Source organism: Callorhinus ursinus, unplaced genomic scaffold (genome assembly GCF_003265705.2).
Source record: "Callorhinus ursinus isolate GAN/ISIS: 27379988/994484 unplaced genomic scaffold, GSC_fseal_2.0 scaffold5, whole genome shotgun sequence".
Classification (NCBI taxonomy): domain Eukaryota; kingdom Metazoa; phylum Chordata; class Mammalia; order Carnivora; family Otariidae; genus Callorhinus; species Callorhinus ursinus.
This window is the reverse complement of record NW_027397067.1, coordinates 27,505,713-27,519,410: the sequence shown is the minus strand read 5'-3', so window position 1 is coordinate 27,519,410 and position 13,698 is coordinate 27,505,713.

Below are 13,698 nucleotides of genomic sequence, written 5' to 3'. Positions count from 1 at the left end.
CTAGCCCGGGAAAAGATTCAAACTCAAAATATGAAGTATGGTTATTAGTAAATATGTATCACTTTCTTACCATTGTAAAATCAAGAAATCGTCTAAGTCGAGGACCATCCTATACATAGCCTCCCCATTATCAACATTCCTCACCAAGAGTGGGGGGCGGAGCAAGATGGCGGAGGAGTAGGAGACCTAAATTTCCTCTGGTCTCAGGAATTCAGCTGAATAGGGATCAAACCATTCTGAACACCTACGAACTCAACAGAAGATCGAACAGGAGAGTAGCAACAACTCTCTGAACAGAGAAGCGACCACTTCCTGGAAGGTAGGGCGTGCGGAGAAGTGAATCCGAGGCGATATTCGGGAGGATAGACGGCGGGGGAGGGGCCTCTGCCGGCCGCTTCTGGCAAGTGATAGAGCCGCGGAGCACAAAATCGGACCTTTTAGAAGTTGGCTCGGCGGAGGGACGTCGCTGCAGTGGCTAAGCGGGGGGTGGAATTCTCCCAGGACAGTGTGGTCTCAGGACCCTTGGGGTCAGAGACCGGGGGTGCCTGAGTGCGCCAGAGCTCCCAGGTATCAGAGCGGGGAAGCCGGCTGCAGAGACGGAGCAGAGTCGCGGGCTCTCAGCTCGGGGTTGCCATAAACTGTGATCTGCGGCCCAGTCGGGGCACGGCTCCCCCAGCAGGGACCCAATAAGCAGCAGATCCGGGGAGACTCCCCTTCCTTCCCGGGGAGGAGCGGTGCGGGAACGCACTGCAGGGATCTGCTGGGTTTGGAGACTCCGTGCGGGGTCGGGTGCCAGAGATAGCAACGCTCGATCACAGGCCGGGTGAGCACGGAGTGCGGACGGAGACCGGGGACACGGAAGGTGACTGCTTTTCTCTGGGGACACACTGAGGAGCGGGGCCCCGAGTTCTCAGCTCCTCCAGGTGGAGATTGGGAGGCCTCCATTTCTGCCCTGGTCCTCCAAAGCTGTACCGAGAGCTTGCAGGGAACAAAAGCTCCTGAGAGCAAACCGGAGCAGCTTCCTTAGCCCGGACCGACAAGGGCGGGGCAATTCCGCCTCCGGCAAAGACATTTGGAAACCACAGCAACAGGCCCCTCCCCCAGAATATCAGCACAAACAGCCAGCAAGCCAAGACCAAGTTGATCGATCAAGGAGAATGGGAGAACTCCAGCGCTAGGGGAATACTGCACATAGATTCATGGCTTTTTTTTTTTTTTTACCATGATCCATTATTTCATCAAAGTTAATTTTTGTTGACTTTTTTTATTTTTCTTTTTCCCTTTTTCAACCAACATCTTATCAATCCCTTTAAAAAAAAATTTTATTTTTCATTTTTAGAGTCATATTTTATCCCTTCATAGTAGTTACCCTTATTTTTGGCATATATATATAAGTTGTTCTCTCTTTAAAATTTTGAGGTACAGTTTCTTCTAACAGATCAAAATATACCCTAAATCACTAGTGTATGGCTTTGTTCTAGTCTCCTGCCTGATCACATTCTCTCCCTTTTTCCTTTTTTTTTTTCTTAAATCTTCTTTCTTTTTTCAAACAACTTATCTTACCAAGTCCTTTTATAAAATCTTTTATAATTTTCATCTTTACAGTCATCTTCCATCCCTTCATTGTATCAACCCTTATTTTGTACATATATGTCTTTCTTCCTTTAAAATTTTAGGAGGCACTTTTTTCTAACAGACCAAAATACCCCCAAAATCTAGTGTGTGGCACTGATCTATGCACTAGCCTAATCATATTTGATCATATTCTGCTTTTTTTGTATTGTTTTGTTTTTGTTTTTATCTTTTTTTTTCTTTTTTTTTTCTTTTTCTCTTTCTTTTTTCTTTCTTTCCCTTTCTTTTCCCCTGGTTTCAGGTCTTTACTGATTTGTATACAGTATATTTGCTGGGGACGTTGTAAACCTGTTAGCATTTTGTTCTCTCATTCATCTATGCTCCTCTGGACAAAATGACAAGATGAAAGAAATCACCTCAGCAAAAAGAACAAGAGGTAGTACTGTCAGCCAGGGATCTACTCAATACAGACATTAGTACAATGTCGGACCTAGAGTTCAGAATCATGACTTTAAAGATACTAGCTGGGCTTGAAAAAAGCGTGGAAGTTATTAGAGAAACCCTTTCTGGAGAAATAAAAGAACTAAAATCTAACCAAATCGAAATCAAAAAGGCTATTGATGAGGTGCAATCAAAAATGGGGGCACTAAGTGCTAGGATAAATGAGGCAGAAGAGAGAATCAGCGATATAGAAGACCAAATGATGGAAAATAAAGAGGCTGAGAAAAAGAGAGAGAAACAACTACAGGATCACGAGGGCAGAATTCGAGAGATAAGTGATACGATAAGACGAAACAACATTAGAATAATTGGGATCCCAGAAGAAGAAGAAAGAGAGAGAGGGGCAGAAGGTATATTGGAGCAAATTATAGCAGAGAACTTCCCTAATGTGAGGAAGGAAACAGGCATCAAAATCTAGGAGGCACAGAGAACCCCTCTCAAAATCAATAATAATAGGTCAACACCCTGGCATCTAATAGTAAAACTTACGAGTCTCAGAGACAAAGAGAGAATCCTGAAAGCAGCTCGGGAGAAGAGATATGTAACCTACAATGGTAGAAACATTAGATTGGCAACAGACCTATCCACAGAGACCTGGCAGGCCAGAAAGGACTGGCAAGATATCTTCAGAGCACTAAACGAGAAAAATATGCAGCCAAGAATACTATATCCAGCTAGGCTATCATTGAAAATAGAAGGAGAGATAAAAAGCTTCCAGAACAAACAGAAACTAAAGGAATTTGCAAACACGAAACCAGCCCTCCAAGAAATATTGAGAAGGGTCCTCTAAGCAAAGAGAGAACCTAAAAGCAGCAAAGAGCAGAAACGAACACAGACAACATACAGTTAACAGTCACCTTACAGGTAATATAATGGCACTAAATTCATACCTTTCAATAGTTACCCTGAATGTAAATGGGCTCAATGCCCCAATCAAAAGACACAGGCTATCAGATTGGATTAAAAAACAAGACCCATCCATATGCTGTCTGCAAGAGACTCATTTTAGACCCAAAGACACCCCCAGATTGAAAGTGAGGGGGTGGAAAACCATTTACCATGCTAATGGACACCAAAAGAAAGCTGGGGTGGCAATCCTTATATCAGACAAATTAGATTTTAAAACAAAGACTGTAATAAGAGATGAGGAAGGACACTATATCCTACTTAAAGGGACTATCCAACAAGAAGATCTAACAATTGTAAATATCTATGCCCCTAACATGGGAGCAGCCAATTATATAAGGCAATTAATAACAAAAGCAAAGAAACACATTGACAACAATACAATAATAGTGGGGGACTTTAACACCCCCCTGACTGAAATGGACAGATCATCTAAGCAAAAGATCAACAAGGAAATAAAGACTTTAAATGACACACTGGACCAAATGGACTTCACAGACATATTCAGAACATTCCATCCCAAAGCAACGGAATACACATTCTTCTCTAGTGCCCATGGAACATTCTCCAGAATTGATCACATCCTAGGTCACAAATCAGGTCTCAATCGGTACCAAAAGATTGGGATCATTCCCTGCATATTTTCAGACCACAATGCTTTGAAACTAGAACTCAACCACAAGAGGAAAGTTGGAAAGAACTCAAATACATGGAGGCTAAAGAGCATCTTACTAAAGAATGAATGGGTCAACCAAGAAATTAAAGAAGAATTAAAAAAAATTCATGGAACCAATGAAAATGAAAACACAACTGTTCAAAATCTTTGGGATACAACAAAGGCAGTCCTGAGAGGAAAGTATATAGCAATACAAGCCTTTCTCAAGAAACAAGAAAGGTCTCAAATACACAACCTAACCCTACACCTAAAGGAGCTGGAGAAAGAACAGCAAATAAAGCCTAAACCCAGCAGGAGAAGAGAAATCATAAAGATCAGAGCAGAAATCAATGAACTAGAAACCAAAAAAACAGTAGAACAGATCAATGAAACTAGGAGCTGGTTCTTTGAGAGAATTAACAAGATTGATAAACCCCTGGCCAGACTGATCAAAAAGAAAAGAGAAATGACCCAAATCAACAAAATCATGAATGAAAGAGGAGAGATCACAACCAACACCAAAGAAATACAAACAATTATAAGAACATATTATGAGCAACTCTATGCCAGCAAATTAGATAACCTGGAAGAAATGGGTGCATTCCTAGAGATGTATCAACTACCAAAACTGAACCAGGAAGAAATAGAAAACCTGAACAGACCTATAACCACTAAGGAAATTGAAACAGTCATCAAAAATCTCCCAAGAAACAAAAGCCCAGGGCCAGATGGCTTCCCAGGAGAATTCTATCAGACATTTCAAGAAGAATTAATACCTATTCTCCTGAAACTGTTCCAAAAAATAGAAATGGAAGGGAAACTTCCAAACTCATTTTATGAGGCCAGCATTACCTTGATCCCAAAACCAGACAAAGACCCCATCAAAAAAGAGAATTACAGACCAATGTCCTTGATGAACATGGATGCAAAAATTCTCACCAAAATACTAGCCAATAGGATCCAACAGTACATTAAAAGGATTATTCACCATGACCAAGTGGGATTTATTCCTGGGCTGCAAGGCTGGTTCAACATCTGCAAATCAATCAACGTGATACAATACATTAACAAAAGAAAGAGCAAGAATCATATGATCCTCTCAATAGATGCAGAAAAAGCATTTGACAAAGTACAGCATCCTTTCTTGATCAAAACTCTTCAGAGTATAGGGATAGAGGGTACATACCTCAATATCATAAAAGCCATCTATGAAAAACCTACAGCGAGTATCATTCTCAATGGGGAAAGGCTGGGAGCTTTTCCCCTAAGGTCAGGAACGCGGCAGGGATGTCCACTCTCACCACTGCTATTCAACATAGTATTAGAAGTCCTAGCCACAGCAATCAGACAACAAAAAGAAATCAAAGGCATCCAAATTGGCAAAGAGGAAGTCAAACTCTCACTCTTTGCAGATGATATGATACTGTATGTGGAAAACCCAAAAGACTCCACCCCAAAACTGCTAGAACTCATACAGGAATTCAGTAAAGTGGCAGGATATAAAATCAATGCACAGAAATCAGTGGCATTCCTATACACCAACAACAAGACAGAAGAGAGACAAATCAAGGAGTCGATCCCATTTACAATTGCACCCAAAACCATTAGATACCTAGGAATAAATCTAACCAAAGAGGCAAAGGATCTGTACTCAGAAAACTATAAAATACTCATGAAAGAAATTGAAGAAGACACAAAGAAATGGAAAAACGTTCCATGCTCATGGATTGGGAGAATCAACATTGTGAAGATGTCAATGCTACCTAGAGCAATCTACACATTCAATGCAATCCCCATCAAAATACCATCCACTTTTTTCAAAGAAATGGAACAAATAATCCTAAAATTTGTATGGAACCAGAAGAGACCCAGAATAGCCAGAGGAATACTGAAAAAGAAAAGCAAAGCTGGCAGCATCACAATTCCGGACTTCCAGCTCTATTACAAAGCTGTCATCATCAAGACAGTATGGTACTGGCACAAAAACAGACACATAGATCAATGGAACAGAATAGAGAGCCCAGAAATGGACCCTCAACTCTATGGTCAACTTATTTTTGACAAAGCAGGAAAGAATGTCCAATGGCAAAAAGACAGTCTCTTCAACAAATGGTGTTGGGAAAATTGGACAGCCACATGCAGAAGAATGAAACTGGACCATTTCCTTACACCACACACAAAAATAGACTCCAAATGGTTGAAAGACCTAAACATGAGACAGGAGTCCATCCAAATCCTAAAGGAGAACACAGGTAGCAACCTTTTCGACCTTAGCGGCAGCAACTTCTTCCTAGAAACATCGCCAAAGGCACGGGAAGCCAGGGCAAAAATGAACTATTGGGATTTCATCAAGATAAAAAGCTTTTGCACAGCAAAAGAAACAGTCCACAAAACCAAAAGACAACCGACAGAATGGGAGAAAATATTTGCAAATGACATATCAGATAAAGGGCTAGTATCCAAAATCTATAAAGAACTTATCAAACTCAACACCCAAAGAACAAATAATCCAATCAAGAAATGGGCAGAAGACATGAACAGACATTTCTCCAAAGAAGACATCCAAATGGCCAACAGGCACATGAAAAAGTGCTCAACATCGCTCGGCATCAGGGAAATCCAAATCAAAACCTCAATGAGATACCACCTCACACCCGTCAGAATGGCTAAAATTAACAAGTCAGGGAACGACAGATGTTGGTGGGGATGTGGAGAAAGGGGAACCCTCCTACACTGTTGGTGGGAATGCAAGGTGGTGCAACCACTCTGGAAAACACTATGGAGGTTCCTCAAACAGTTGAAATTAGAGCTACCACAAAGATACAAATGTAGGGACCCGAAGGGGTACGTGTACCCCAATGTTTATAGCAGCAATGTCCACAATAGCCAAACTGTGGAAAGAGCCAAGATGCCCATCAACAGATGAATGGATAAAGAAGAGGTGGTATATATACACAATGGAATATTATGCAGCCATCAAAAGGAATGAGATCTTGCCATTTGCAACGACGTGGATGGAACTGGAGGGTGTTATGCTGAGTGAAATAAGTCAATCAGAGAAAGACATGTATCACATGACCTCACTGATATGAGGAATTCTTAATCTTAGGAAACAAAGTGAGTGTTACTGGAGTGGTTGGGGGTGGGAGGGATGGGGTGGCTGGGTGATAGACATTGGGGAGGGTATGTGCTATGGTGAGCGCTGTGAATTGTGCAAGACTGTTGAATCACAGATCTGTACTTCTGAAACAAATAACGCAACATATTTTAAGAAAAAAGAAAAAGAAGAAGATAACAGGAGAGGAAGAAAAGGGGAGTATGTCAGAGGGGGAGACGAACCATGAGAGATGATGGACTCTGAAAAACAAACTGAGGGTTCTAGGGGGGAGGGGGTAGGGGGATGGGTTAGCCTGGTGATGGGTATTGAGGAGGGCACGTTCTGCATGGAGCACTGGGTGTTATGAACAAACAATGAATCATGGAACACTGCACCAAAAACTAATGATGTAATATATGGTGATTAACATAACAATAAAAAAATAAAAAAAAACATTCCTCACCAAATTGGTACATTTGTCACAATTGTTGAACCTATACTGACCCATCATAATCACCCAAACTCCATAGTTTATATCAGGGTTCACACTTGGTGTACATTCTATAGAATTGAGTAAATGTATAATGACATGTGCCCATCATGATGGTATCCCACAGAGTATTTTCACTGCCCTGGAAATCCTTTGTGTCTCACCTGTTCAAATCTCCCCTGTCCCCAAAACCTGAAAACCACTGATTTTTTGCTAACTCCATAGAGTTGCCTTTTCCAGAATGTCATATACTTGAATCATAGAGTATATACTCTTTTAAGATCAGCTACTTCCACTTAATAATGTACATTTAAGGTTTCTTCATGTTTTTTCATGGCTTGGTAGTTCATGTCTTTCACTATTGAGTCCATTGTCTGGATGTTCCCCATTTGTTTTTTCTTTTTTAAATTTTATTTTATTATGTTATGTTAATCACCATATATTATATCGTTAGTTTTTGATGTAGTGTTCCATGATTCATTGTTCGCATATGACACCCAGTGCTCCATTCAATACCTGCCCTCTTTAATACCCATCACCAGGCTAACCCATCCCCCCTTCCCACTCCCCTCTACAACCCTCAGTTTGTTTCTCAGAGTCCATCGTCTCTCATGGTCCGTCTCCCCCTCCGATTCCCCCCCTTCATTCACCTACTAAAGAACATCTTGGTTGCTTCCAAGTTTGGGCAATTTGAATAAAGATAGTATAAGCATCCCTGTGCAGGTTTTTGTGTAAATATGAGTTTTGATCTCCTTTGGGTAAATACCAAGGAGCATGGTTGCTAGATCATACCCAAGTAGGCTTAGTCTTTTTTTTTTTTTTTTAAAGATTTTATTTATTTTTTATTTGAGGGAGAGAATGAGAGAGAGAGAGCATGCACATGAGAGTGGGGAGGGTCAGAGGGAGAAGCAGACTCCCCGCTGAGCAGGGAGCCCGATGCGGGACTCGATCCCGGGACTCCAGGATCATGACCTGAGCCGAAGGCAGTCGCTTAACCAACTGAGCCACCCAGGCGCCCGTAGGCTTAGTCTTTTAAGAAACCAAGAAACTGTCTTCCAAAGTGGCTACAATGTATTTCATTCCTATCAGCAATGTAGAAGACACCCTGTTCCTGCACATCCTCACCAGCCTTTGGTGTTTTCAGTGTTTGCATTTTGACAATTCTAACAGGCATATGAAGGTAAATCATTGAGTTCAACTATGTTCATACTGATTTTCTGCCTCCTGGATCTGCTCATTTCTAATAGAGTGGTATTGAAGTCCTTCCAATAATGAAAGTGGATTCATCTATTTCTCCTTGCAATTCTAATGGTTTTAGCCTCACATAGTTTGACACTGTTCTTAAAGGCATACGTATTAAGGATGTTATGTTCTCTTTAAGAATAATCCCTTTATGATTATGTAACATCCTTCTTTGCCACTTAAAACTTTTCCTGCTTTGAAGTCTGAAATTAATATATCTATTCCTGTTTTCTTTTGATAATGTTAACAGTAAAATTTTCTTTATCCAATTACCTTTAGTCTATAAGTGTCTTTTATTTTAAGTGGACTTCTTGTAGATAATATGTAGTTATTAATTTTTTTATCCATTCTATCTCTGTCTTTTAATTGATACATTTAGATTATTGATATTTAGAGTGATTTATATATCTTTGGATTAATAGTACCACATTTCTTACTGTTTTCTATTTGTTGCTCTTTCTTTGTTTCTGTTTTGTCTTCCACTATTTTTCTGCCTTTTGTAGTTTTAATTGAGCATTTTATTTATTTATTTATTTTAATTGAGCATTTTATATTATTCCTTCTTTTCTCCTTTTATAACATATTAGTGTTTATCAGCATATCAATTATATTTCTTTTTTTTACTTTTTTGGGGAATGCTCTAGAGTTTGCAACACACACACACAAAATGTCAGCTAATCCAAATTCATTTTTCATACCTTATAATAACAAAATAATCGCAATTCCTTTCCTGTTCCTTTTATTTTTTATTTTTGTTTTCATTTTTTTTAAAGATTTTATTTATTTATTTGAAAGAGAGAGACAGAGAGAGAGCACATGAGCAGGCACAGAGGGAGAGGGAGAAGCAGACCCCAGCTGAGCAGGGAGCCTGACCCTGAGATCATGACCTGAGCTGAAGGCAGACACTTAACCAACTGAGCCACCCAGGTGCCCCCTGCCTCCTCCTGTTCCTTTTATCATTGTTGTCATTTACTTCACTTTTAAATAAGCATTCATAAGCATAGGTATGTAGATAGATAGATAGATAGGTAGATAGATAAGCATATACAATTAAATGCATCATTAGTACTGTTTTGAATAAACTATTATCTGCTAGATAAGTGAAGAATAAGAAAAATTAAATAACTATTTTACTTTCACTGATTCCTTCTTCACTGCTCTTTTTATTTTATGTAAATCTGAATTTTTGACCTATATAATTTTTCTTCTCTCTAAAAAACTTCTTTTAACATTTTTGCAAGGTAGGTCTCCTGGCAGCAAATTCCCTCAAGTTTTGTATGCCTGATAAAGTCTATTTCTCTTTCACTTTCGAAAGATAATTTTGTAAGGTATAGAATTCTAGGTTGGCGTTTGTTTTTTCTCTCAACACTTTCAATATTTTTTAAAAGATTTTATTTATTTATTTGTCAGAGAGGGAGAGAGGGCATGAGCGTAAGCAAGGGGAGTGGCAGGCAGAAGGAGAAGCAGGCTCCCTGCTGAGCAAGGAGCCCGATATGGGACTCGATTCCAGGACCCTGGGATCATGACCTGAGTTGAAGGCAGACATTTAACTGACTGAGCCACCCAGGTGTCCCAACACTTTAAATATTTCACTCCATTCTCTTCTTGCTAGCCTGGTTTTTAAGGAGAAGTTGGATATAATTCATATCTTTTCTCCTCTATAGGTAGATGTTTTTTGCCTTTGACTCCTTTCAGGATTTTTTTCTTTGTATTTGTAGTTTAATTTCTTTTTTTTTTTAGATTTTATTTATTTGAGAGAGAGAGAGAGACAGAGATAGTGAGAGAGAGAGCACAAGTGCGGAGGAGAGGGAGAAGCAGGCTCCCCACAGAGCAGGGAGCTCGATGTGGGACTCGATCCCAGGACCCTTGGATCATGACCTGAGCCGAAGGCAGATGCTTAACCGACTGAGCCACCCAGGCACACTGTATTTGTAGTTTAAAAATAATAAGACTAGGTGTAGTGTTTTTTGTTTGTTTGTTTTGGCACTTATCCTGTTTGTTGTTCACCTAGCTTCCTGGATCTGTGAATTGGTGTCTGTCACAAATTTACAGAAATTCTCACTCGTTATTGTTTCAAATATTTCTTCTGTTTCTTTTATTTCTCCTCCTGATATTCCCATTATATACATTACATCTTTTGTATTTGTCACACAGTTCTTGTATATTATCTTTTTCCTCTTTATTCTTTTGCTTCAGTTTTCTTTTTCTTTTTTGTTTTGTTTTTATTTTTCATTATTATGTCATGTTAATCACCATACATTACATCATTAGTTTTTGATGTAGTGTTCCATGATTCATTGTTTGCATATAACACCCAGCGCTCCATGCAGAACGTGCCCTCTTTAATACCCATCACCAGACTAACCCATCCCCCTACCCCCTCCCCTCTAGAACCCTCAGTTTGTTTTTCAGAGTCCATCGTCTCTCATGGTTCATCTCCCCCTCCAATTTCCCCCCCTTCATTCTTCCCTTCCCGCTATCTTCTTCTTCTTTTTTTTTTTTAACATATATTGTATTATTTGTTTCAGAGGTACAGATCTGTGATTCAACAGTCTTGCACAATTCACAGCGCTCACCGTAGCACATACCCTCCCCAATGTCTATCACCCAGCCACCCCATCCCTCCCACCCCCACCACTCCAGCCACCCTCAGTATGTTTCCTGAGATTAAGAGTTCCTCATATTGGTGAGGTCATATGATACATGTCTTTCTCTGATTCACTTATTTTGCTTAGCATTTGCTTCAGTTTTGAGTGATTCTTTTATATGTCATCTAGTTCTGAGATTCTCTCTTCAGTTGTGTCCAGTCTACTAATATAACTATCAAGGTCATTATTTCTGTTACATGTTTTTGTTTTTAGTATTGCTATTCTGTTCTCAGGACTTTTATCTCTTTGCTTACATTGCTTATCTTGTCTTGTATGCTGTCTACCTTATTCTCTAGAATCTTTGGTGTATTATTCATATTTTTTTAAAATTTCTCATATGATAATTACAATATCCCTGCCATGTCTGTTTCTGATGTTTGTTCTGTCTCTTCAACTTATATTTTTTGTCTTTTTGGCATACCCTATAATTTTCTTTAAAAGTGGACATCAAGTACTGGATAAAATTAACTGCTGTAAACAGGACTTAGTAATGTGGAGGTCAAGTTTGGGGGAAGGGGAAGGTCAAGTTTGGGAAAGGGGAGCCATTCTATGGTTCTACGATTAGGTTTCAGTCTTTTAGGAAGCCTATGCCTCTGGACTGTGAACTTCACAAGAGTTTCTCTCTCTCTCTCCCTTTTTTCCCCCTCTCCCTAAAGGTGAAACACAATGGCTCCAACTAGCTAAAGTTGGTATTTTCCTTCTCCCAAGTCAGTTAGCCTCTGATAAAATCTAATCAATTTAGGTTTGGTTAATTAGCTTCCCCTCAAGGCAGGCCTTATTAAGAAGAGAGTTCTATAGTGTATTTCAAAATGGTTTTTGCCCTCTTCTTTAAAAACACAAAGGGATTTAACTTCAATATTTACTTTGGGAGCCTGGTTGAGCTCCTAAAGGTAAATTTCACAATATTGGGCAGAGAGTCCTTATGATTGGGTCCCCATAGAGTTTCTCACATTCAGAGTTGTCCACGTTGAGACTCCAGTAATTTGTTAGTAATATTTTGGATTACCTTACCTTAGCATTGGTTTGCACAGTGGTTTCTGCTTGTGAGTCTCTTTTTAGGTAAGCTGTGATGACTTGTAGTCACCTTCCTCTCCACTTGGGGGACAGTGGTTTGTCCTGTGTCCTCCTTTCTTCTGTGGATTCAAGAAGAGTTGGTTTTTCAGTCTGCTCAGTCTGTACTTGTTGTTAGAATGCAGTTGTGCTTTTCAAGCTCCTTACATGTAGAACAAGAAACCATTGGAGAATTTTTAAGAGAGAAGAGACATGCTCTCTTTTTATGATCTAAAAGATCTGACTGCAAGGGCCCCTGGGTGGCTCAGCCAGTTAACATCCAACTCTTGGTTTTGGCTCAGGTCATGATCTCATGGGTTGTGAGATGGAGCCCTACATTGGTCTCCCTGCTCAGTGGGAAGTCTTCCTGAAGATTTTCTGCCTCTGCACGACCACCTACACACTCTCTTTCTCTCTATCTCAAATAAATAAATAAATCTTTTTAAAAAATTAAAAAAAATTAAAGATCTCACTGCTTTTTGAGAATATCTAGTTGGCCACTATAACAAAGACAGGGAGACCAGTAAAAAGACTACTACCTCACTAAGGAAAAATAATGTAGCTTGGACAAGAATTAACCAGTATAAGTGGTAAGAACTGATTGCATTTTGGATCCATTTTGAAAGGGAGAAAAAAAAAATCAGTGATGGTCATAAGGTTTTTGGCTTTAGTGACTGAGCTAATAGCGATGCCATTTGTTGAAGTGGAGAAAGGGGTAGGAAGAGAAAATCATGATGTTGAAGACATGTTAAATTTGAGACTTTATTAAACATCCTAGTAGAAATACATTGAACACTTATTTGGATGTATTTGGCCAAAGCTCAGGGGGAGAAGTGGGAGAAAATATGAAAATTACCAAATGAAGGTGGAGAAGGCCTAGGTGGAGGTAGAATAAAATCCAAGTAAATATAATGTTCTAGAAGTCATGCAAAGAAGAGTTTTGAGGCAGAAAATGTGATCAATTTCATCAATTGCTTCTGCAGAGTGGAGTAAAATGAATACTGAGACTAAAATATTGGATTTGGCAAGACAGACGTTGTTGTTGGCAACAATGACAAGAGTGGTTTCAGTGGTTGAGAAGAGAGTAGGAGGTAGAAAAGTGAGCATTTCAGCTAAAGTGATAGATTAATCCATATCAACATCCATATTGTGAGTGAGTTACCATTTCCTTTCTCCCCCACAAACATTCTTTGCTTTGTGGTATCAAAACCACATGGTTGTCTTAGAGATGATTATTCCCTTGCCTGTATGTCTCCCTCTGCACATTTCTTGGAACATGTTGCTTATGCACCAGAGACTGGAGTTCAACAAAATACAGTATTTTTACGCATATATTTCTCCTTTCCTCTTCTCTCTTCTCACTTGTCTTCCCTCTCCCTACCATCCTCTTCCATTTTATTCCTCTTCCCCTTTCATTCTTTCATGCTCTCTTTTCTTTCTTTCTTTCTTTTTCTTTCTTTCTTTCTTTCTTTCTTTCTTTTTCTTTCTTTCTTCCTTCCTTCCTTCCTTCCTTCCTTCCTTCCTTCCTTCCTTCCTT